Source organism: Nilaparvata lugens, chromosome 11 (assembly GCF_014356525.2).
Source record: "Nilaparvata lugens isolate BPH chromosome 11, ASM1435652v1, whole genome shotgun sequence".
Taxonomy (NCBI): domain Eukaryota; kingdom Metazoa; phylum Arthropoda; class Insecta; order Hemiptera; family Delphacidae; genus Nilaparvata; species Nilaparvata lugens.
Genome location: NC_052514.1, coordinates 26,236,361 through 26,259,459, shown reverse-complemented (window position 1 = coordinate 26,259,459; position 23,099 = coordinate 26,236,361). Strand labels below are relative to the sequence as shown.

Sequence of the window (23,099 nt, the reverse complement as noted above, 5' to 3'; positions counted from 1 at the left end):
ATATGTAACGGAAAACTAACAAAATCCACACATCACTTAATATTGTATTAGTTTCGTTATAGATTGATTTTTCCATTTTCACGGTTTTGAAGGAGATAAGTGGAAATAAAGGAATAAATTAATTCATCCATTCTTCTCTATAGTCATATTCAGAGGTGCTAAAAGAAGGGGAGAGACTATGAGGCTACGTCATTGAAATTCTTGGAGGGCTCACACAAAATAAATCTTGGGGCCCCAAAAAAGGTTGGAAGCATGACGACTAAAGTGACAATCGGAAATAGGTCTATCTCTCAAAAGAATTCACAACAATTAATAGTGAAATTTATTAAATTCATAGAACATTGATGCATCTGTAACTGTAGAAGCTTGAAACCATTCAAACGGTTATTCAAACAGGGGTTTCAGCTAAAATAGAGTAAAAAAGAAACATTAATAGTAGTAATTTTAATAGAAATTAATTTGAATTTTGAACATTAATAGTTAGTAATTTGAATAATCATCATTCATAGAAATCAACGGTATGTCTTGATACAGTGGCTGACATCTCCTAGATTTATGATGAATCAACCTCAACCTCAAATGTCGAATTTCAATAAAATTCTGTGAGGAATCTCATTCGAATTGTTATTGTAAAATTGTATCCAAGGTTATAGGAATACCTTCAACCTTGTATTCATGAAATTGTTTTCCTAGTAACTTGATTGGATTCATATATCCATTTCAGTTATTTCTGACAGAATATGGTCAATGACAAAGTTGCTTCTAAACATTTGAAAACATCCCATTCATTATCTGACAGGTGACTTATAGTGAAGTCAACAGGTCAAGAGAGCTTACAACATTCTCTGAGCTGTAAGTTATTTCTATTGACTGCAGCCTACAGGTTGACAAGTTGAAAGCAAATTATTCCTACATGAGTAGCATGCAAAAGCACTCAACACTTGTATGTGTTCAACTCTTATAAAACAACAATGAATGGGGAAAAACAAAGTTTTTCATTCTTCATCAAATGTCCGAGTATATTCCAAGATTATACAGTGTAATCGTGTAACAAATTAACAATTATTGTGTATATTGTAGTCATAATACAATGAAGTTTCATTTTTCCGAATATTTATCGAATCATCACAATTGGGTTTTCTAAAGAAATCAATAATTTATCCATTAATTGATTTGCTCAATCATTATATCATATCAATGATTGGGAGAGAATCAACAGGATGAACCCAAAACTGTTTGAACACAGCCTAGAATGTATGAATCATACTAATCACCGACTTTGAAAATGAATTTTAGAGAAGCATTAAAACACAGAATTCTCTCCATCTTGTTAAAATCCAATGAGTTCAAATGATAAATGTATGAGAATATACACAGTTTTCTTGATAAAATTACCTAATGATTTATAAACATCACGGTTTTTCGTGAAACTCAAACTTAGCAAGATATAGCAGACTTTTGGTAGATTGAAGAATAAAAATATATTTTCCGTTCAGTATCGTCAAATGGAAATAATGGCATCAACTTTTTCTTCGAAATTTTCTAAATTTTGTAAAATTGTTGAAGGAATGTGAGTTCAGGACTGGGAAATGTGTGTTGGAAGGGCATCTAAAATTTTCAAATCTTGAGTCTGAAATCTACGTCTTTCTTATAAAATATTCAAAAATGATCAGAGAAAAAATTCAAAATTGATTCACAGATTCAGATAGCCTTAGCTGAATGATTCGCTGAGGCTATTATTAAAAGGTTCAAAATTCAGAGATGTTTAAAATCATCACTCTGAATTTATTTGAGATTTCGCTCGTCTTTGTTCGGATGTTTGGCTTCAATAGTGAAAAGCACTATGTTTTGTGTGCTATTTTTATAGTTGATAGTGATGTTCATGATTATATTCCATCAATGTTTCATTCTATCCTTCATTGTTTGCATTTTCAATTTTTCCAACTTTTTTACAACTGTTATAATTTCTTATGAGATTCAGCTGCATGAGAGATTGATGCTTTGAGTAATGCTAGAGAGGATCTGCAAATGCCTTGAAATTGAGCCAGAAATGGAAGATGTCTACAAATACTACTGAATAACTGGAAATTTAATACATAGGTTACCAAAGCAAATAAGCATTACATTAACAAAATAATATAGTTGATGTAGGTGGTGAGGTGGGGGGATCGAATGGGTCATTAATATGAATAAACATTCCCATGTGGGTCGCCAAACATAAAAGGATGAGAACCACTGGTAGAGCACATTGAAAATGCAAAACAATATAAAATTGAAAATATACTTCCTTCAAGAGTCAAGTACTTCAGAAAAGCTGAACACTTTGATAAACGCAAAAACGGATGTAGGGGTAGAAAGGTTTTGATCTCGATATTTCCCTCTTAGCTTCCTTCCCTTCTCGATAGTTTTTGTCCATGCGGTGGAAGAGGAAGGAAACACCAGCTGACGAAAGGCTTGGGAGAAGTGAATCAGGAGAGGGAACAAGATACTGAGAAATACGATTCACTTCAAAACAAGGGTGATTCTCACAAAGAAACTTCGATAAATAACAGTAAAAGGGGTAAGTGTCTCGAGGACGTAACCTAACTGTAAACTTGACAGAAAAACCCAGCGAAAAAGCTCCCACGTTAGGCACGGATCAACCCTTTCCTCTCACTTCCACGCTGTGTTTCCTAATAATGGTTTTTGTGGCCTCTGTTCAGTGGAGAGATTCACCCTTTCACTTGAAACAAAGCATTTATAAACCATTAACAACATAACGGGACCGTTAGGATTTTGGGTGTTTATGTTTAGGCAAAACAATACGGAGACAATTATGCTGAAAAAGTAGGGACTTGTGTTAGCTGTTTTTGAAGAAACTAGGAGAAAAGTCTAGAACACCGCCAAGTCACCAACATTTTTTTGGAATAACTGATGGACAATCATATATGTTGAATGTCATATTTTTTGTTGCAAGAAAAAAGCACTATTGTACAGTATTGAGAATCTTGGTGGATGGTGGATGATGGAGTTGTTGATAATGCATTTATAGCCTTTATACTTCGTGAATAAGAAAATAAGAGTTTATAAAAAGTGAACAATCCAGGTTTTAGTTAACTCGCACTTATTCACTTTATCAGTCGTTATCTAAGTCTCATTCAATAATTGATAATCAAGAGAGGGTAGAATAATGTATTATTTAGATGCTGTAACTGAAGAGCATAGAAGATTGTATAAAGAGCCGGTTATATTTTTACATCATTCGATTATTGTTGATTGTCCAATGTATAATTTGTGAATGAAATGAATGAATTGGGAAGAATCTAACCTAGGGGAAACCATATTATTTTTTATCCATGCCCGATGGAAGATTTTCCACTGATAATGATTTTCAGTTTTCCTGTCATATCGACTCCCTCTTCTGCAAGAACTTGAGATATAACTTTTTTTTTAAGTATAACATAGAATAATACTATAATACTAAATGTGTGTTGGGTAATAAGCTGAGGAATGAATATTTCTATGTATTATAATACTATAATACAATACAATCCTATTATGATATTATTCTAGACAACCAAATGGAATGGGAATCGAACCCTAAGTAGCAATAGTAGACTGAAGTCTGTAAATTTTACTAGATAATCAATATTTAGTATATTTATCGTTAATCCAATAATTTATAATATTAGGCACTTATAATTCAGATTCTCGACTCATGAATGAGTTCTACAGCAAGAAAATCTAGGAATAATGATAATGTCATAGCCACCTTTAATACAGATGTATTAGAGGTATGTATGTATTAGAGGTGGCTATGATAATGTCAATCAGCGTATGCCCATAATCATGTAGCTAATCAATGTTTCTATTCTAAAAATTGGAAACTCAGCCAATACCCAAATCATGGGAGAAAGTTAGTTTTCTTGCATCCAAGCATCATTTTTCTCCATTCACTGTTCTATTCTTGTTGTTAAATAATAAGGTACAGTGGAACCATGATCAAGTACACCCCGTTATAGAACTTTTTTTCACAGTCCCTTGAAACGTTCATATAGTTTTCAACCTAGGTATAGTACACCCCGATTTAGCACAGACTTATGCTAGTACATCTTTTTAGTGGTGCCTTGAGTTGTAATACCGATGAATCCGATGTAATCGAGGTTCCACTGTATTGCCTTCTTGAACGGTGTATGAAACAAAATGTAAAATTGTATCAAGTCAGTTGTGAGACTGTTTTCACCCATCACCTTATCAATCGATATAGAACTGTATATTTATATACAGATATGAAACTATATACAACATGATACTATGATAAACTTACAGTTCCATACTAATAGACAAAGAAGATAACATCGTCATCACTGCTCTAACAATCTCCTGTCTCACCCTCACTGAATGAAAATCAGAAGGTAGCACCACCCCTTCTAAACTATTTGTTTTTCCTTTGTTCACATCATCTCTTTTACAGCTATGTTCTTCGTCACCTGACACATTTCTTACTACCCTTTACCCACTACTTTTCCCGTTAACTTCCCTCCTCTTCCTCATCATCTTCATCACTTTTTATTCCTCTAAACTATTCCAAACAACCCTTTGCTCCCATTCACCTCTCATAACATGCACCGTTATACCACCCGCCACTGACTTTCCAAAGGGTTGAAAAAGTGAAAGACTTTCTTTTTCGAATTTATAATGAATGCGTGTAGTATAACGGTTCGCTACGTCTCTCTCTCAATGGGTGTCCCCAGTTAACATGTCAGGAATAGACTGTGAATGTGTTTCTCGAACGAATTGTGTTTGTTTTCAAACATGTTTCATTAATAACACACCACGACCACAACTGGTTTGCTTGCTGCTGAATGGGAAGAATCTGGAAAGTAACTTCTGTAAAATATGGTTTGTGCTCAAGTCGACAAAAGAATGTTCAGAATGGATCCGTGTGAGGTTTGCAAGCTTTTGAGAATAGGATTCGAGAGCTTAGAAGCCATGGGGTCCTTCAGGGATTCCTCAAATGAGAAATATGTTAGCTTCAATCAGAAATACTGTATACATTTATACGTACAATTGAATACATTGTAATGTGATGAAATTTAAGAATCACTCTGTTTTCTTAAAAATCAACATTCTAAACTTATCAATAATTACAGTACTGTACCAAAACGTATCCCAAAATATCAATGAGCAATTACTCGAATTGGAGAAATGGAATGAATTTATCACTTTCAATTGAAATACAGAGAACGTCGAAGAAAGAGTCATAAATAAACAAATAGCATTGACAATGAGCATTCTAATATAACATTTTTCAAATGTGAATTCAGAATAGTATATTATGTTATTGAAAATTATGGAAAAGAAGTAGGCTTCAAACTTCATTAGAAGAATCACGATCAATGATGCACAAATACCTGCATTGGAAATTTGATGGTTAATTTTACGAGCCTCTAGTGGTCAGAAGCAACACAACTTCAGTCTGCTTTGTTACGCCTGGTTGCGCGTTCGAATCTCGTTCTCGTCAAATGTATAGTGTAGTTTGTTCAATGATCTGATAATGATCCCATCTCATCACCCACGCACAAGCAGAAGCTTATACAAGCATCATCCAGAAAAATGTAAATAATTGAAGGACCAGGAATACTGGAAGATAGGCTCAAGACAATATTGCTGAATAACAATGAGCTATGACAAGACCAATACAATTTTCCATTCTGCATAAAATTTCAGCTACATGCCACCTCATTTACGATCTAATGCCAGCAAAGAAACAACCAAAAAATTCCTTTCCTTGGTAGAGCCTTTTCCATGTACCAAGTAAATCCCCTAATAAGCTTGCAGTGCAGTACAGTCGAGGTAGTTTACATGCAAAGGTGGCAAGGAATTTCTTTTGCCAGACTCAAAGGATTTCAGCCCCTCGAAGCGGATTGCTAGGGAAATTCCCTTTATAAATTTCACGCTAGGTTTCGGATTTTGAAGCCAGTGTGGCTTTCCGCCCAGACGAGAGAACAGGGATTAATTTTAAGGTAACTAAGCTCTGAATTTAAACACTGTATTGCGTAATGCGCTCTGGAATGCAAAGTAACAAATACCCTGTCGTTTCAGGAAAGTTGAATAGTTGAAAGTTTCTTGAGGTTAGCCGGTATTGACGTCACTTTCCTTAATATTCAGTTAAAGTTATAACTCGGTTTGTGTTACACCGTCACCCAATAATGTTTGTCAGGTATTTCAATCTGCACATAAACATGAACTTCATTCAAAACGAGAGAAGATAGTTGAACTTCCATGAAAGTAACTTGCATTAACTATTTCTAGGCTGGAATAATTTCTCACTTTGAACTTGGACTGCTGGATTTTTATTTATCAATCAATTATTTCATAATATTTAAAGTTGAATATGAACTCATGATATGAGAAAGTCTTCTATTGTAAATGACAAAGATTCATTAAATGATAAAGTCTAGTATCAACGTTTTAGTGGGGGCTACTATTAGACTATTTATCTGTGAAATTAAAAATCTATGTACATTTTTTGAAAACTATTCACAACATGTGTCAACATATAAATTAATATCATTTCCAAGTGAGTGGAAGTGAGATTCTCTCACTTGAAAATGACATTCATGTGTTGAAACATGTTTGAAGAGAAGCTTTTTAAAAAAAAGGGTACTCAGATTTTCAATTTTATAGTCTAATTCTATATATGAACAATTAACCAATTAAATCACAGATATTTTCCAGTCTATGTAAATTTAGTTCTTCTTTTACGAGTTGAATACAATAAATCAACTGTAATATCGATTATTTAAGTTACGATTCATGGTCCTGCTACCCCGTTTGGAAGAATGACCACTTGTAGAGAAGACTCCTGTCTAAAAATCGCTGCCGGTGGTTCGTAACTCACCTGAAGCAGAAGGTCTACTCATCTCTCAACTCTCATCATCATCCACGCACAAGCCTCGAGCTCATATGGGCATTAGCTTCAGGGAAAAAACAACCAATTTTTGACTTCTACAGAGAATCCAACCGATATCTTATCGACATCACTGATGTCCATTCTTGATGCCGTACGATATTATTGGTAGAATAATGATCATTGAGAAAAAATGCAAGTACTGATAACTCACATTCGCAAACAACTCAATTTTTCGAATTCTCTAATACAACCCCAATTCGATACAGCTGCCATCAAGCCACATTTAGAGATGATAGAATTGAGGCAGAAAACAAGTTTTCCAGCGATTGGCGATTGTTGTTTCGCCGAAGAACGGGCCAAACCGATCAAGAAGGGTCATTGTCCGTTATCGTCCGACGTCGGATCTCTGTCGGATGCCGGTCGTGTCGTCACCGGTACGGTTGGTTCACAGTCGCCGATGTTTTCGGCGGCGTGGCCTACTCAAAGGTAACTCGCGGTCATAGCCCCACTTTACCAACATCCAACTTGAACTTCACTCTGGATTCTTCCTCAGACACTCCAGTGGCGGACATCTCCAAGGTTGCTTCACAGTCGTTCGAGTTTCACTTGTCTATTTTTAATCCTACATGCATGATAATACGTAGAAGATGATACATAAAATTTAAAAATTGAACCCACCTATAACGATGAGTTTATTCTATGATGTCAGTGATATACTAAGAAGTTGAAATTCAAATTAGATACTTCCTCAGTCTTCCAGCGCTTGCTCGTCTGATGATCCTTTGAATTATTTTACATGCCCATTTCCAATTTCAGCGTATAGGCTACGTATACCATGCTCGTCATATAACACTGTTAGAATAGAGTATCATGGAGTTGTGATCGTAATATATTACATTTTTACCCAGAGAACCCATTATTAAACATAATTACAAATAAACTGTTTTTTCAAGAAATTCACATGAATAGAACCAGGACCTCCTATATAATACCGGACCTGAACATAGATAAAAATGGCCGCCGTATGTGGTGGTCTTATAGGAACTCCTACTAAGAAAAAATCACTAATCAGTCCTGATAGAACACTGCTGGGGCATTCTCAAACTTTGAAATCAGATCTATGAAAATGACTCAACTGACAGCATATTGGATGAATAAAAGTCACTAAAGTTGAAAAATTTAAGGCTTTCAGTTTTACAGTACCGTACTGGAGATAGTAAATTTCCTTGAAGGTACTGTACCGTTGTGTAGTGTCAATGGAGGAATTCTTCAATGTATTCATTAATATCTTTTAATATACTTATTACTCGTATTTTGATAATTGAAACAGAGAAACAGCTTCTTCTCACTTTATCTACGTTGAGAACGAATAAAATTGATCAGTTCCTAATAAGGTTGAGTATTGATGTTTGAACTAAAATTTCATAATCCTTTTTTGAAATATTCGCTTATTGAAAAGAATGTTTCCTCTATCACTACATTTGTGTATATAGTTGATAAATTATTTTCTCCTCCAAGTTTGGAAATTAGATCGTCCCCTATCAAGTTTATTTGATAGGTTTTCCATCGTGGTGTAGGATTCGAATAATTGAGAGTTATCGTTGAGAGCTTCCTGCAGAGAGTGTAATGACTTCTACTGGCCATTAGTGGCCTTCGTTACAGACACGGAGCAGACATGCTACTTCTAATGATACACCTCTCTGCTCAGCTGATATCGAAAGTATGAATGGAGCAGGTACGCGAAAGTAAGTACTTTACTCTGTCTAGAGATAAGAATAAAAATCAAGTAGTATCTCATACTATTTGATACAGTGTGAATGTAGAATGTATGTAAGTCATGTGGAGATGCAATAAAGAATGTATGCACTTTATGTTTGAACAGAAGAGTGAAGTGTTACCCCTTTTGATGGTTCTAGTGGATGATAACTACACAACTTGAAAACCCTAAAACATAATATCAAATAGTAGTCGCTGACTTTTCGAGAAATTGACTGCTTCTTTCTATCGTTCCAAGGAGGAACAATGATTGTTGCATAAACACGTTTCTAGACCAGGAGGCACTGTTTTGAAAAATTAAGAAGAAAAATTGTTATTGAGTCAATATTCAGAAGCTTACTTACATTAAAGAAGTACATTACAGTGATATTGCATGTCTTCTGTATGTGATATTTTCTCCATGTTGCTTCCATTTGTGAAAAAATCAATCATCTGTGACTTCTAGCTGGAATTACAATTCAATGAAATTGACACCAAAATCAGGAGGGTGACGAAATAATAACTGTGGGAATCATAAAAAAATAGGTAGCCAGTCAAAGAAATAGCTATTTTATATATTTTTGCCTTGGAACGTTTGATAAATTCAATTGACATGAAGTTAATTCATTTATAATTTTTATTCTAGTGAAACGCTCCATCTCATCTATGAATTGATAGAGCTCTATATTTTGAGTGAAAGAATGAAACAATCTGAATCCTAGCCAAAGTATGGTTGATCAGTTGACCGAGGTAGTACCACAGGTGTCTTTATGTTGGTATGAATGAACTGTCATTTGGTACCTAGGGGCTAGGGGTCGATAGACAACCACTATACAATTGCATTGTCCTCGATAAGGTCATGCTTATTGTCCTCTTAGCTAAACAAGTGAAGAAGCTCTCAAAGACTTAATTCGCTATGAGCTTTGTTTCCCCTAAAAAAACTGTTGAAAGATTCTCAGTCTATTTTTTTATCTTTACGAAAAAGTCCCGTTCTTTTTCGATGGTCACCCAGCTTTCAAAACAAACAAAAAAGAGACAATGCACTTCTTCAAGTTCAGTGAACTGCATTGTGTAACAGTCCTACGCTCATAATCAGTGTTTTATGATATTTACCGTATCGGCTCCATATGGGCGTGCAACTTTGTCAAGGTTATGTAAGGTAACGGTACGGCTCTCCCCATTTCTTTGACTTTTTCCTTTTGTTTGAAAAATGCGCCAACCTTTGACAGAAAAAAACGATCAAAACACAAGCATTTGTTACTATTCTAACTTCTCCACAATGAGAAGTAACTGTTCATTTTGAAATGCCTTTCATAGCATAATGTTATTATCTAAAGCTTGAAGAAAGTTATTTCAGAATTCAATGAAGTATTTCTCTTCAGTTTTTACTGTGCAGGTTCAGAATAAATGGTCAGAATTCACTTCTTCTGAGAAAATGTTTAAAAAATAGCATTATTCACAGAAGCCTGTTTTTGTCAATGGTATACCATGAATACCAGAAAACATAACTATTTAAAGGTTCTATTAAAGTAACTATTCACTGTATAGACTCGGTTCAAATTTGTAATGTATGTTGTTAATACGTATATCACTTAGCTTAGCAAACTGGCTATAATTCAGTATGTCTAAATTTCCTAGAACGTAGGTAGAATGGATTAAAATTGATTTTTCATTTGTTGAACTGGTTTCCACTTGATCACGAGAACGGTTTCTCGTTGCCTTGTGGCTTCCTTGAGTACTTAAATTATATCATAGCCGAAAACCTCAGATATAAAACTCGTTGCCTTGAAAATTTTAATATTACCAATCAAATTATCATCGGAAATGTGTCAATAGATAACTCTCACGAGCTATTTGTCACATTTCCTGTCACACAAATCTGCCTGCTACATGGGACAAGTAAGCTTGCTTAGCATGCAGTGAAGGTACAAGCATGCTTGAGGTCAAAGGTTAATCATCTGTCAATAGCATCAAACTGACAATAATTCTCCAATGAATTAAATTACATTACTTGAAAGCTGCAGCAAAGAATTTGCAAAACCCAACTTTAAAAAACACGTGCTTATCGTGCATCATTTGACTTTTCCTCCCGCGTACGTACCAGGAAATTGTAAAAATTAGAGTTTTAGGTTGGAAAGTCTATTGAGAATGACAGTATGGACTTGATTTAATTCGAGGATAGGTAGTAGATATGATGAAGAAAAAAATTGGAAAAAATGTTCTAGGGAATAAAACTTTTTGGTAATTTTAAGCAGTTTCCTAACTAGGAATCCAAACAATCAGGTATTTTAGTAATCCAACTGAATGAATTCCAATACCTATCTATCTCCAGGTACCGTAGTAATACTAAACTTCAAATAATGCGATACTTTAGAAATATCTAACACTAAAGCTATACAATCATCGATAGTTTATTGATGGAGCTACGAAATGAATACATCTCTATCATCCAAGATATAAACTTCATAGACTTGAGTACAACTGAACCGGGCATGGAATGAAGGGATGATTTCAAGAAATTGAGTTTGGTACTGTTCTGTCAATGATATTCAGTTCAACTCCAATGAGCATTGAAATAGACAAAAATTGTTATAATGAGAGGAAACTATTTTGTTCCTTCTCATGTTGTATTATTCACCTATATTAGTTGGATTGTACAAACCACTTTTCTGATTTCAATCACTAGACTGTCAGACTACTATAAAGTTTTGAAGATGAATGAATAATAAAGTAATCAATAACACCATTGTTGTGCTTTTAAACAAAATCCATCAGCATTTCCCAAATTTCTAGGCCACTAGTTGTGCACCGTTTTCTTCTCCACCTTCTCTTACACACAACCTCTCTCACTCTCTTTCTGACTCTGAAGATCATCCCTCAATAGGGTGAAACCTCCCGCCGAGTATGTTCAGCTCTCTGGTCCATTATGGAAGCACAAAGCATACAATCAAATTTTGGACAACAATAACACACCAGGAACAAGGAAAAGGAACACAGGAGAAACCCCACTGAAAAAAATAATTCCTTGTAAACAGTTTTGTTTCCAACTAGAAAGCGGTTGATGGCATTGTCTTTGCTTGACTGGGACGTTTCTCGATTTATTGGGAGTAGTGGGGAGAGTTTGTGAAACTGGAATTTCGTAGAAACGTTTTGGTGGAATTTTCAAAGAGCAGGTCACTGACATTACTAGGGGTTTTGAAAGCCGGGAAGGACAGTTCCACGAAACAGTTTGAGAATCCGGGGTGGTTTTTCGAAACCGTGAGAAACTTCCGGACGTTCTTCAGGGCTCTCTGTGTGATCAAATATTGACAATTCCTTGTCTTTCAGCAGAACAAAATAGATGTCTAGTGGAAATCAACCGTAACCATTGTTTAGATGTGCTGTTGTTGTTGCCAAGACAACAAATAGTTGAGTTGGTGACACTGTTACTAATGTGCTGGAAAAAACAATGCTGCCAATCTATTTATGAGATTGTGAGGAAGAATATTGGTTTTGTATGTCTAGTATGAACAATAATAATTCAGAACCTTCTAGAACTGTAGACTCACACATCCCTTATCCTCATTCTTCCACCTGGATCGTATTTGAGGATCATTCCCAACAAAAATATACATAGGGAATGGGAAACAATCTATATCGCAAATTTCTATTGCTGTTGTGATATTGAATAATTTCAATATTGCTTGACAATGGGAAAATGTTTTAAATTGCATACAAGGTATTTGTAACGTAGATACAGAAGTAGATTTTCTGGTTGGATTAATGGAATGAAAATTTCAAATGAAAGGCAAGATTGTAGCCTACCATACAGAACTATCACAACTTTTGAATTATCGGAACACAATTTTGAATAATCCTATCTATTCATTTATCAATCGATTGATTTTTTCATTCATTCTATTGAGAATAAGTGAAAACCTCTTGATTAAATGCTATAAAAGATTTTTGTTCAATTCTATATCGTACGGTACATGGAAATCAGTATGAGATTGTGAGTATATAAGCATAGAGTGAAGAAAACCATATTTATTTTATTATTTAGATTATTTCTGTCATAAGTATGAGAAATATATAGGGTATATTTCAAGTAATCGAGAGACAAAACTCTGGAATAGAAATATGATAAATTGTATTTTTTCTTAATATTGTATTCTTTGCATTATTCAATGGGCTAGAAATTAGAATTACAAAATATTATATTATTAAGTTCCGATTACTTTTTCTCAAACATTAATAGTTTCAACTACTGGTACATAGAGTGAATAAAAACCATTCCAATTCATTACTCCATTCCATAATAGATGAAAATTTATAACTTTAGAAATGGAATATACAACATTTGAAATGGGAAGTGGGAAGCAATCCCTATCAACGACTCTTATGAGCAAGACTGACCTACTCTATTGCTTTTATTATTATCATGATTATAATATCAACATAATATGTACGTAGCTCCGTTTTGCATGGTAGTATGAAGAGTGGTATTAGAGGCCTGCAATCACAATGTACAGTTAGTTACTTTACACTCGGTAAGCAAGGCAAGGCAAGGCAAGGCAAGGCAGCCTCCTTGTAGCAAACAATGTTGCTCATAGTTCAGTTCCAGGTACTACATGTAAGGCCATCATTATAATAATGAGAATAATGTTATTCAAAAGCAAAAGTATATCAAAAGGTCAGGTGGTAATTTCCAGATCGGTGGTAGAGGAGTTTGATGTTGATAAGCTCTAATATATCAAGGAATAGTTCACATGAGGATGGATAATCTTCAGGTTTGAGAAAAATGTGAAAATAAATTAAAATAAATAATTGTTTATTGGGAAATGGATGAGTATTGGGGGGGGGGGCTAGAGTAATATATATTATTATTAATGTTACTGCTCATAAAATTTGGGAGAACAGTTTTGGGATGAGCCTGTTCCTTTCTACCAATCGTAGACACTGTGTATTATCTGTAATTGAATACGATTAGTGATTTCTGATTTATGATTTGTGATTTTTGTCGATTTGTGATTTGTGTTGATAATTGAATAATTTTTCTCCAATTACTCTAAACAGATATGGTGAATCAACGTAACATTCTCTGATATTTATGAATGTTCATTCGAATGCTCAGGTGTCAAAAATGGAAATAATTTCAGTCTGATTTCCAGAACTTCATTTAACTTTAGATTTGATCTACTGGGTAAATTTAACAGAAGAAAGCTTGAAATAACGAGCCGAGGTGTTTCAACAGATTTAAGAGGAAGCTCCTCCCATTTTTGGAAGACGTGACGAGTCTCACTAAGCAACCAATCAGAGAGCATTAGCTTAACCAATGAGGGGAAGCTATTTCTTGAACCCCGTTTTATTGAGCAATCATTTTGTAGAAGGCAATTTCCTATTTTAACTGACTTACGACTTACTAATTTCAAAAAAATAGTAATACAAAAAAATAGTAGTACACCCCAATCGGGCTTATGCCTAGGGTTGTCCACTACTATTTCACATTTTTATATCTTTCTTTTTCATTCTGTATTATGTTCGTTTGTGAAATAAATGAATTGATTGATTTAAAAAAAAAGATATTTGAAATATTCAATATCAAATACACACTCATTCAAATATCTAATTGAGTGGACTATCGATTCGACAAGATTTGGACTGGAATTATATTAATGAAAATTGATCATTGGAATGTTGAGATTAGAATAATAAGACAACGATTACTTGAAATATGTTTTGGTATTTCGCCTTTCATAGACAAGGTTTAGCCCTCCTCTATTTTGCTAGTATAAATCTTAATTTCAATGGAATTCATCATCAAATCATCCTCAAATGGAACACAAAAGCAAGGTGGATTGCTATTGTTTATTAAATGAAATGGAGCTTTCAAGAGTCTCTAATATATTGTAAACTCCACTTGTAATGGATCAAGCCTTGTGAGAAATGATATTTATCATTTTCAATATTACTCAATACGCAAGTATTTGATGCTTAGCATGAATAATGCATCCCAAATGTATTGCATAAATGTAACAAAATATAGGAGCATCGATGCAGCAATACAGCAAATTTTAATATAAAAGCTGCTTCTCGATTAAATCAGTATAGTTTTAGCGTTTCAGGAAACTACAGTTTTCTACCTGATCTAGTCCGTTCATGATTTATAACATACAATAGATTTATCATCAATCAGAAGGTTATTGAACTTGTCAAATGGCTCCAAAATTAACTTTTCCATAATCACATATCGCTATTAAACTGTTAATGGTCAATCAGTCACTCCAACTATTTATGGTAATGGTATTTCCAGCTAATGCTTGCACTTGTGTGTTATTATGATTGTTACGTGTTCCAATTTGAACAAGACAGAGGAGCACTTTCCATTCGATTCTACGAATTCTATACAAACTCACAGAGAAAAGTATCGAAATGAAACTGAACGTTTAAACTTTCTAATATAAATCTAATTTTCGTATTGATTGCCTGAAGGAACAACCAAAAGTAGCCAGACTCCTATGTTACTCTAGTTTAGTAGGTGTTGGCATAGAGAAAATATAGCATCAGATGTGCTAACTTTACTCTACGGTGGTAATTAAAGTACTTTGGTAATTCCAAAAGGAGATAAGAAGTAGATTTTAATCTGGTATCTATGTGAGTGATAAAGCAGTATCATCATGAAATTATGATAGATACACGGCTAAATTGAACATAAATGCTATATCGACACACATGACATCGTTACACAGTAATATCATGGAATCAGGATAGAGACAACCGTGGAAGTGGAGATGAACTTCAGGATTGGGCAATGTACGAATATACAATGTACAATGTACAATATACAATGTACGAGTATACATGAATAAATTCATCTATGGAACATTCTTTTTGATGGATTCCGTCAGATTTTGATATGTGATAGAATAATTGTGATAGGAAATTGCTTTCAATTTCCCTGTTTTCCAGGTTTATTATAGGAAATTCTCATGATTCAGTTCAGAATTAAAACCCAAATGATGTAGACTTAGAATGGTATCCATGATAATACAGGTATTATGATAGTTGAACAGCGGATAGAGTTCAGGCTCTACACCTTAATTCTTTTAATCAAGATACGATTCCATTAAAAAAGACTTTGAATACATTCCATCACAGGGTTGTGTAATAATTTTATTTTTAATTTAATTATTTTTGAGATTTGCTGGAATTTATTTAGAGAGAACCAGTATTTTTACAGGAATAATCTTATCCATACAATAATTATGAAAAACATTCGATTCAATGATTTTTTCGCCAGAATTAAATATTGTTCGAATCAGCTTTGAACAAAATACATTCATTTTGTGTCGATACTATTTCATCAATTTTTGGAACTGGAAAGGGAATTCATTTGAGTCAGTTTGTTCGAAAAACAGAGAATAGTTTCAGAGTTGTTGATTATGAATAAGTATACGTTATCAATCATTCATAAGAATGCTATGAAACACTTCACATTGCTGGAATACTTATGGTTAGTTTTTATCTTGAACTAGTGCAAGAGTTGACTTTTATTATTTTGCGTGCTTTTGAGAGTAATTATTGCTTAAGCCTTCCGTTAACCCTTATTCTCATTTATGATCTAATGTTAGAGTACAAATCAAATATTACTCATATAGGAGTCCATAGCCTTATTTGTCACAGGGCCACAAGTGAATTACATTGGTCTTTGTTTCTCCATCAAACATTCCGACTTTCCAAACGCCAATTTTCTAACAAAGCGAAATGTCTCGACCGCCAATATCAACTGCGTTGTTCGTGTTCTGTTAATTTATACCAAATATGCAATCTTTTTCATTTTCAATTTCCAATTTGTGGTTTGATATAATCGGGTGGAATACCTAGACTAGAATGAGGTTCCGTTTTCCCACCAATTGAATATTATTTATCTGAGGAGAACTTGCTGTTTTGGTGAAAATGCGAGATGGGAGAGTCAATGTTTTCTATCAGAGTATTATCAAAAAATCTGATTTTCATTCTACTGGATATATCTTTTGTTGTGAATTATTATCAGCGATCTGATTTCTATATTTCATAGAGAATAAAATTGAAGGGAAAAGGTGATAAATGAAAACTCAATTTCCTCCTTCTCCTCATCCACTTTTTCCTTCCTCCCCCATTTTCTTCTTTTCGTTTCACTCCTCCTATTCCTCTTCCTCCTCACTCTCTTCCTAACCTCTTTCGTACACCTTTTTTTGTTTTCTTTTCTGCTATTCACATTATTCTTCCGTCTTATTTCTCCTCCATATCCTTCAATCTCCTTCTATAATTCCTTTCGCTTATTGTATCGCTTTTATAAGTAAATTGAGAACATTATTACCATTGTTATTCTTCTTGGTTACATGATTCTCTCTACTTCTTCCATTCCGGTTCTGTTATATTTTACTCCTTGACAGTCCCATTTTTCTGCTATTTTTCCAGGATTATTCACTTGATACTGCTTGTGTATCATTACAACAAAAGATACAAATAAAGACAATGGCTCAGATATCATTCACTACCAATAAAATGAGCAGAAATGATTAACTTTAGAAGAAGTGAAATGTAAATTATAACAAGAATTCTAAACCTTCTTATAAAAATCTGGTGTGGCGCACTCACACAACTTTCCTTGCCGTTATGAAAAAATCTGGTGTGGCGCACTCACACAACTTTCCTTGCCGTTATGAAAATTGATCACCTGACGCTAGTGTTCCCGCGCATCTCAAGTCTACTATTCAAAGATTCGAGCCAGCTGGTGACAGGGCAATAACGCTGGAGACACATGAGGTATGCTATCTCTTCATAGTGAATCATTTAATAGAATCAACAGTCGCCAACAGTTTGCAATTATTGGAAAAAATCTAGTGTGGCGCACTCACACAACTTTCCTTGCCGTTATGAAAATTGATCACCTGACGCTAGTGTTCCCGCGCATCTCAAGTCTACTATTCAAAGATTCGAGCCAGCTGGTGACAGGGCAATAACGCTGGAGACACATGAGGTATGCTATCTCTTCATAGTGAATCATTTAATAGAATCAACAGTCGCCAACAGTTTGCAATTATTGGATAATCATATTTTCTATTCAAAGATAAGTGGATGGACTTATTCAACTTGAAAGGGGAGAAACTTAGAAATTGAAAGCTGCTGTGGATAACAGACAATCTTCAAACACGAATCTTCATGGAAATATGATGAATAATGAGAGGAGATTATGAATCCTTTGCCGAATGATTAATTTATGAATTGAGTTTTCAGTCTTCAGAGGAGGAAGGAGTCAAGAATCATGGAGGAACGAGAAGACGAGAGACAGAGAGAGCGAACGAGGAGGGAAATGAAATGGAGAGGGAGAGGGAGAAATGGAAATGGAGAGATGAAGATTGAGGAAATAAAAGATGGTGATAACATAATTCGTGAATAGATATTATGTAGTTGAGGAAGAGTGAGTAGATAATGAGGAGAGAGAGAGAGAGATGAATTTATAGAACAATCACAGGAAGAAACGGAGAGAGATGAAGTGATTTGAAGAGGAGAAGAAGGAGAATGTAAGTAAAACGAGGGAAGTAACTCTGGAAGCGTGAATATGGGAAGGTAAGGAGAAGATACTGTCAAGACAGGGAAAAGATATATTCCGATTCAAACAGAATAAAAGGAGGAAATATGGAGACAGTGGAATAGAAGCAAGAAAAACGAAAGAAGAAGAAAATGGGAGTTGATATAAGGAATATGAAGACAGTGAATTGCAAGACTCTGAAAAAGAACTGAGTGGAGTGATTTAGAGTGAGAATTAGAAAAATAATTGATTGAGAGACAGTGAGGAAGGAGTAGTAGTTGAAGCGAAAAATGGTGAAAAGGGAGTGAAGGAACAATAAACTTATTTCGAGAATTCAATATTAAATCACGAATATCATTGTATAATAATAATGGACAGGGAGTTAAAAAATGGCGAAGGAGGTAGCAGATGAAATAATAATACAGCGAGAAAATAGAGTGTGGATGATTCAGAGAGAAAAATACGTGAAAGAAAGAGAAAAGGGAGAAATTAAGAGACTTAGAAAAGTTATAGCAATGTGAAATAAAATGATAAAGATATTGAGAGGGTATGAGAGGTAGCTGTTAGGAAGATGCAATAACTAGAGGAAGAGAGAATCCTAGGAATAGTTTGAGGGAGATAGAAGCTGTGAGATGAGGTAGGTCCATTTACTTTCCTCGCTTGCTGTGGAGTAATTTGCATATTAACTAACTACCCGAGACCTCGAGAATGTTTCTGGACAAATGCGTTGCCTCGACTATAGAGAGTTTCACTCCGAACTGTCGGAATTCCTTATTAATCACATCAAAGCTTCCAATTCAAACAATTCTGACAGTTTATAGTGGAGTGCGGTGAACTCGACGCATCCCTTTGCTGGAAGGTTCAAGTCCTAAGTGAATTGAGGGGACGAGAAATTCATTATTGGGGGTCAGTCAAGGTCGTTGAGAATGTCATTAACATGGAATCTACATGGACACTCCAGAAAACAGCTCTGACATTGAATATACATCCGATAGTTCAAATATAGTCCGAAAGGAAAATTCAATAAATAATTCTCAGGAGTATACCTTTTTCAATTGATTCGAAGATTGCTAAATACGTGGAACTTCTATTTTTTTATCTTTACCACGAAATTCTCCGAATTCACAATAATAATTTTAGTTTGATACATTGATAATAATTATTCTGGATAGATTCTTGATCGTGAACTTTTAAAGTTATGCTGGTTAATCTAGTCCTAACAATAATCATAACTGAACCAAAAATCAACTTCTTCACGTTTGAATTTAGAATAAACTAGAATTGATATTACGAGTATATTAAATAAATAAGGAATCATTCAAAAGTGAGAAATAGATCATTACTGTGATATCATGACCAACACTTTGATACCAACTTGATAGAAATGCCTTATGCTAGGACATTATTGACTGTTTCTGCTAGATGAGACAGCAATTTAGAATTGAATTATAGAAAGAGCAATGCAATTTTATTTATATAAAATTAAACAATAAATTATTTATCACCATCATTTCGACTGTCCAGGAACGAACTTCTACCAACAACACCCACAGAAACAACGAGCATTTTTCAACGTTTCGAGAATACATAAATAAATGTATGTGAACAGTATAACTTGAAAAATTTACCCTACAAATAATTCAGCAATCCACCATTCGCGGTTATCGTTCGAAATCGATGGCGTAATGAGATGGAAGATATTAAGTCGGTCGCAAATTTATAAGCGAACCAACGAAAAAGTCCGCCAATAAAACATTTTCAACCGGCAATAATTTCACTGCAATTCATTGCCTGATTTTCTCGTCTCAATCACAGGCTTTCCATTTCTAACTGAGTGGTCACAGAGGTACCGCCTTGGGGCGAATAAAATATGGCGATTTGAAAAGAAAGAAGATAACGTAATCATTGCTTTTTTCTCCCGTTTCCTCCTTTTCTAACTGCAGAATATATTCTCGTTTTCTATTAGCCAGATTGAACCAATGAGAAATGCACCCGAGTACATTCAATCCGTTTATTGGGTCCGAGCCTTCTCCTGGATTTATGGATTGTGTTACTTCTCTAAGCACATAATTGGGAGTTGTTCTACACTGAGGGGAGTTGGTTACATTAAGTTACTGTTTGTAGAAGATGACCATGTTTAACAATCTAAGGGAACATGAAATTAACATTAATCCATAATTCAACACCCAACTTGGTTTTAATAACCCATCTATAGAATTTATGAGTAGTGAAATGATATCAATAGAATAATTTCATGTCAATGAACATTTTTAGATAAGGGAGTGAATAATATGGAATGACAAATACTTATCCATTTTATTCATTCATGTAAATATACATTAAAATAGTATTTTTTCTTTAAGGATACTTTCAATATAAATGAAAATATAAATCTCAGTATTATTTTAATATTGAATAATTTAAAATAATTGAAAAAGGTACTGAGATATATATTTTTATTTACATTAAAATAGATATTTCGAATCTTGAGCATAGAAAATTTATTATAATCATCAAATATTAACATGTACGGATTCTTGGTCTTTGAGTGCAGTATTTTTGCAAATAAATTTTGTTTCGACCAATATTGATGATGGTGGCATCAAAGCCGAAAATGTTGTGTCTACAAAAAGATAAGTTAAAGTGTACTATAACTTATGTGTACTATACCATGAATAAAAGTGTAGAACATAATAATTGATTGTAAATAATTAATAATGATTATAATTGAAAGATCAAATCTGTAGACCACATATCATTAATATTGCGAAGCCTATCTATTAATGAAAAAAATGATTTCGTGTTCTAGATGAGTTGGTTTCAGTTTAAAACTACAATTTTGTGAATGAATTACTTGATAGAGTTTAATTTACTCTTCTTTATCTATGGAAAGATCAATGATGAAATTATGAAAATGTAAAGTTAAAATAATTACATTATTAGAATTTTTCAATTTTTGCTGGCTTAAGTTTTAAAATTTCCCTTCTATTGTCATTGCCGCCTGCCTCAACGATAAAATAGTATTATCACTTGTGTAAAACAATTTCTCCCTTTTCCTTTTTATTTCATTCTTTTCTAATTAATTTTCGTTATTTTCCCTTTTTTTATTAATTCTCCATCAAAATCTGATGTATATTTCTTATTTTCTTTGTGCACTTTGTATTTGTTTTCTCTCATCTTATACTTAAAACCTTTGAAGTGTCATATTTATTTTGTCTAAGTTTATTTATCTTTTGTAACTGGGTACCTGCCGAAAAGCCTTCGGGTTTGGCAGGACCCCCAATTGAAAAACAAGAAAAATTGATTTAATTTATTTGAATGAGTCTTAAATAGACCTAGATCAAATTATTTAAAACTACTAAAATACATAAGTTCGATATGGATTGGTCAACAATACTCCCATCATTGTTTTTTCGGATTGGTTTCTACGTTTTTGCAGATTTGACGCCTAGTGAGATCGGACTCCCCATATCATAATTATTTCCCTATTTTTTTCGAATACTAAAAGTATTTGCTAACATTCTTCATAATGGCGTCGTTCTTGTCATAAATAATCAATCAATGAGATGAAGAGAATGCTAGTGTGCTGCTGCTACTGGCCACTATTTGGATTGCTGGTGAAATAGGCTCGACTTTTTTCTAACATACTTCCGCAATAAAAAGATCGTATAGAATGCTTCATATCTTTTCGATACCGATAGCATTGATTGATTGATGTGATTTAGCAACAAGCTTTGATTAAATTGAATATTGTTTGTGCCCTGAATCAAGGATGCTAAGCAAAGTTCACAACATCCTACAAGAAACCTGAACTAGTTATGTGTTAGTTCAATACATGGAATGTAATAACAGTTTGCTATACTGTTATTACTGTATATTGTACTCAACAATACACACTGGTTTCTTGTTTTGGTGGAGCATCGTGAGCAAGTGAGTGATAAAGTTCTATATTACTGAGTGAGCTTCAATATCTAACAATATTGAAGCAAACTTGTAATAGATTTCCCACTAGTTCACAGCTATTAGCTTATTGGAATATTGTTTGTGTGGGCTGGAATGTTATAGTTGAGCTATCAATTCCATAGCTTTTCCATGATTAATGCATAATTGAGTTTAACAATTCTCGCTTTTTTGAACTCTCAATAGATTGAAAATGACTTTATAAACCCAAGAAATCAATGAGAGGATACAGGAAATGAAGAATATTACTGATGATAAGTTCAACATCAATTAACTTCAGGCTTATTCAAATTTTAAACAAATTCGATTAAGTGTTTTTCAATAATGTTTAATAATATGCCGATAATCAATCAACTTCTCAATGATCTGTATGAGATGGATAAATCTTCGAAGGCATGGAATGGGAATATAACCATCACAAAAACATCCGCGTTCATATCGATCATGTTATAATGTTCAACAGAGTTGGTTTTTGAATGAAAAAACAGTGAATGGAAAATTGGAATAATAACAAGTCTTGATTCGATTTAACTTTATGAATCAGGAAATAGAACCGATGTTTCCATTTTTCCCCAGTGGAAAAGTTGACAATTAAAATTAGGATAAAAACGTCAGAATTGACACAAACTATTGAATAATGCATTTTCATTTTCATTGTATCGGTTAGGAAGACAGTTGACATTTCTCATAGACCTGTGTGCGCCCGAGGACCTCTGACTTGTTCAATGTAAATGCAGGTGCGTAAGTAACATAAAAGGAAAAATGAAAAGAAGTAGAAGGAGAAAAGACGAAGGAGGAGGAGGCAAACACAAAACTTTCATTGAAGAAGGTCAGGTAAGTTCATTGTAACACTTAGCTGAGAGTATTATAAGGTTAGGCTGTACAACTGCTGCATACTGACAACCAGTACACATACTTCCGTGTGTGTACCAACTC

At 34.0% G+C, this 23,099-nt stretch overlaps 1 protein-coding gene across 1 annotated transcript in view; it reads right to left on the bottom strand.

The window, feature by feature from the left end:
* Positions 1 to 23,099, bottom strand: part of LOC111046388 — a 158,811-nt gene that overhangs the window by 47,679 nt on the left and 88,033 nt on the right. The window lies entirely within an intron of this gene.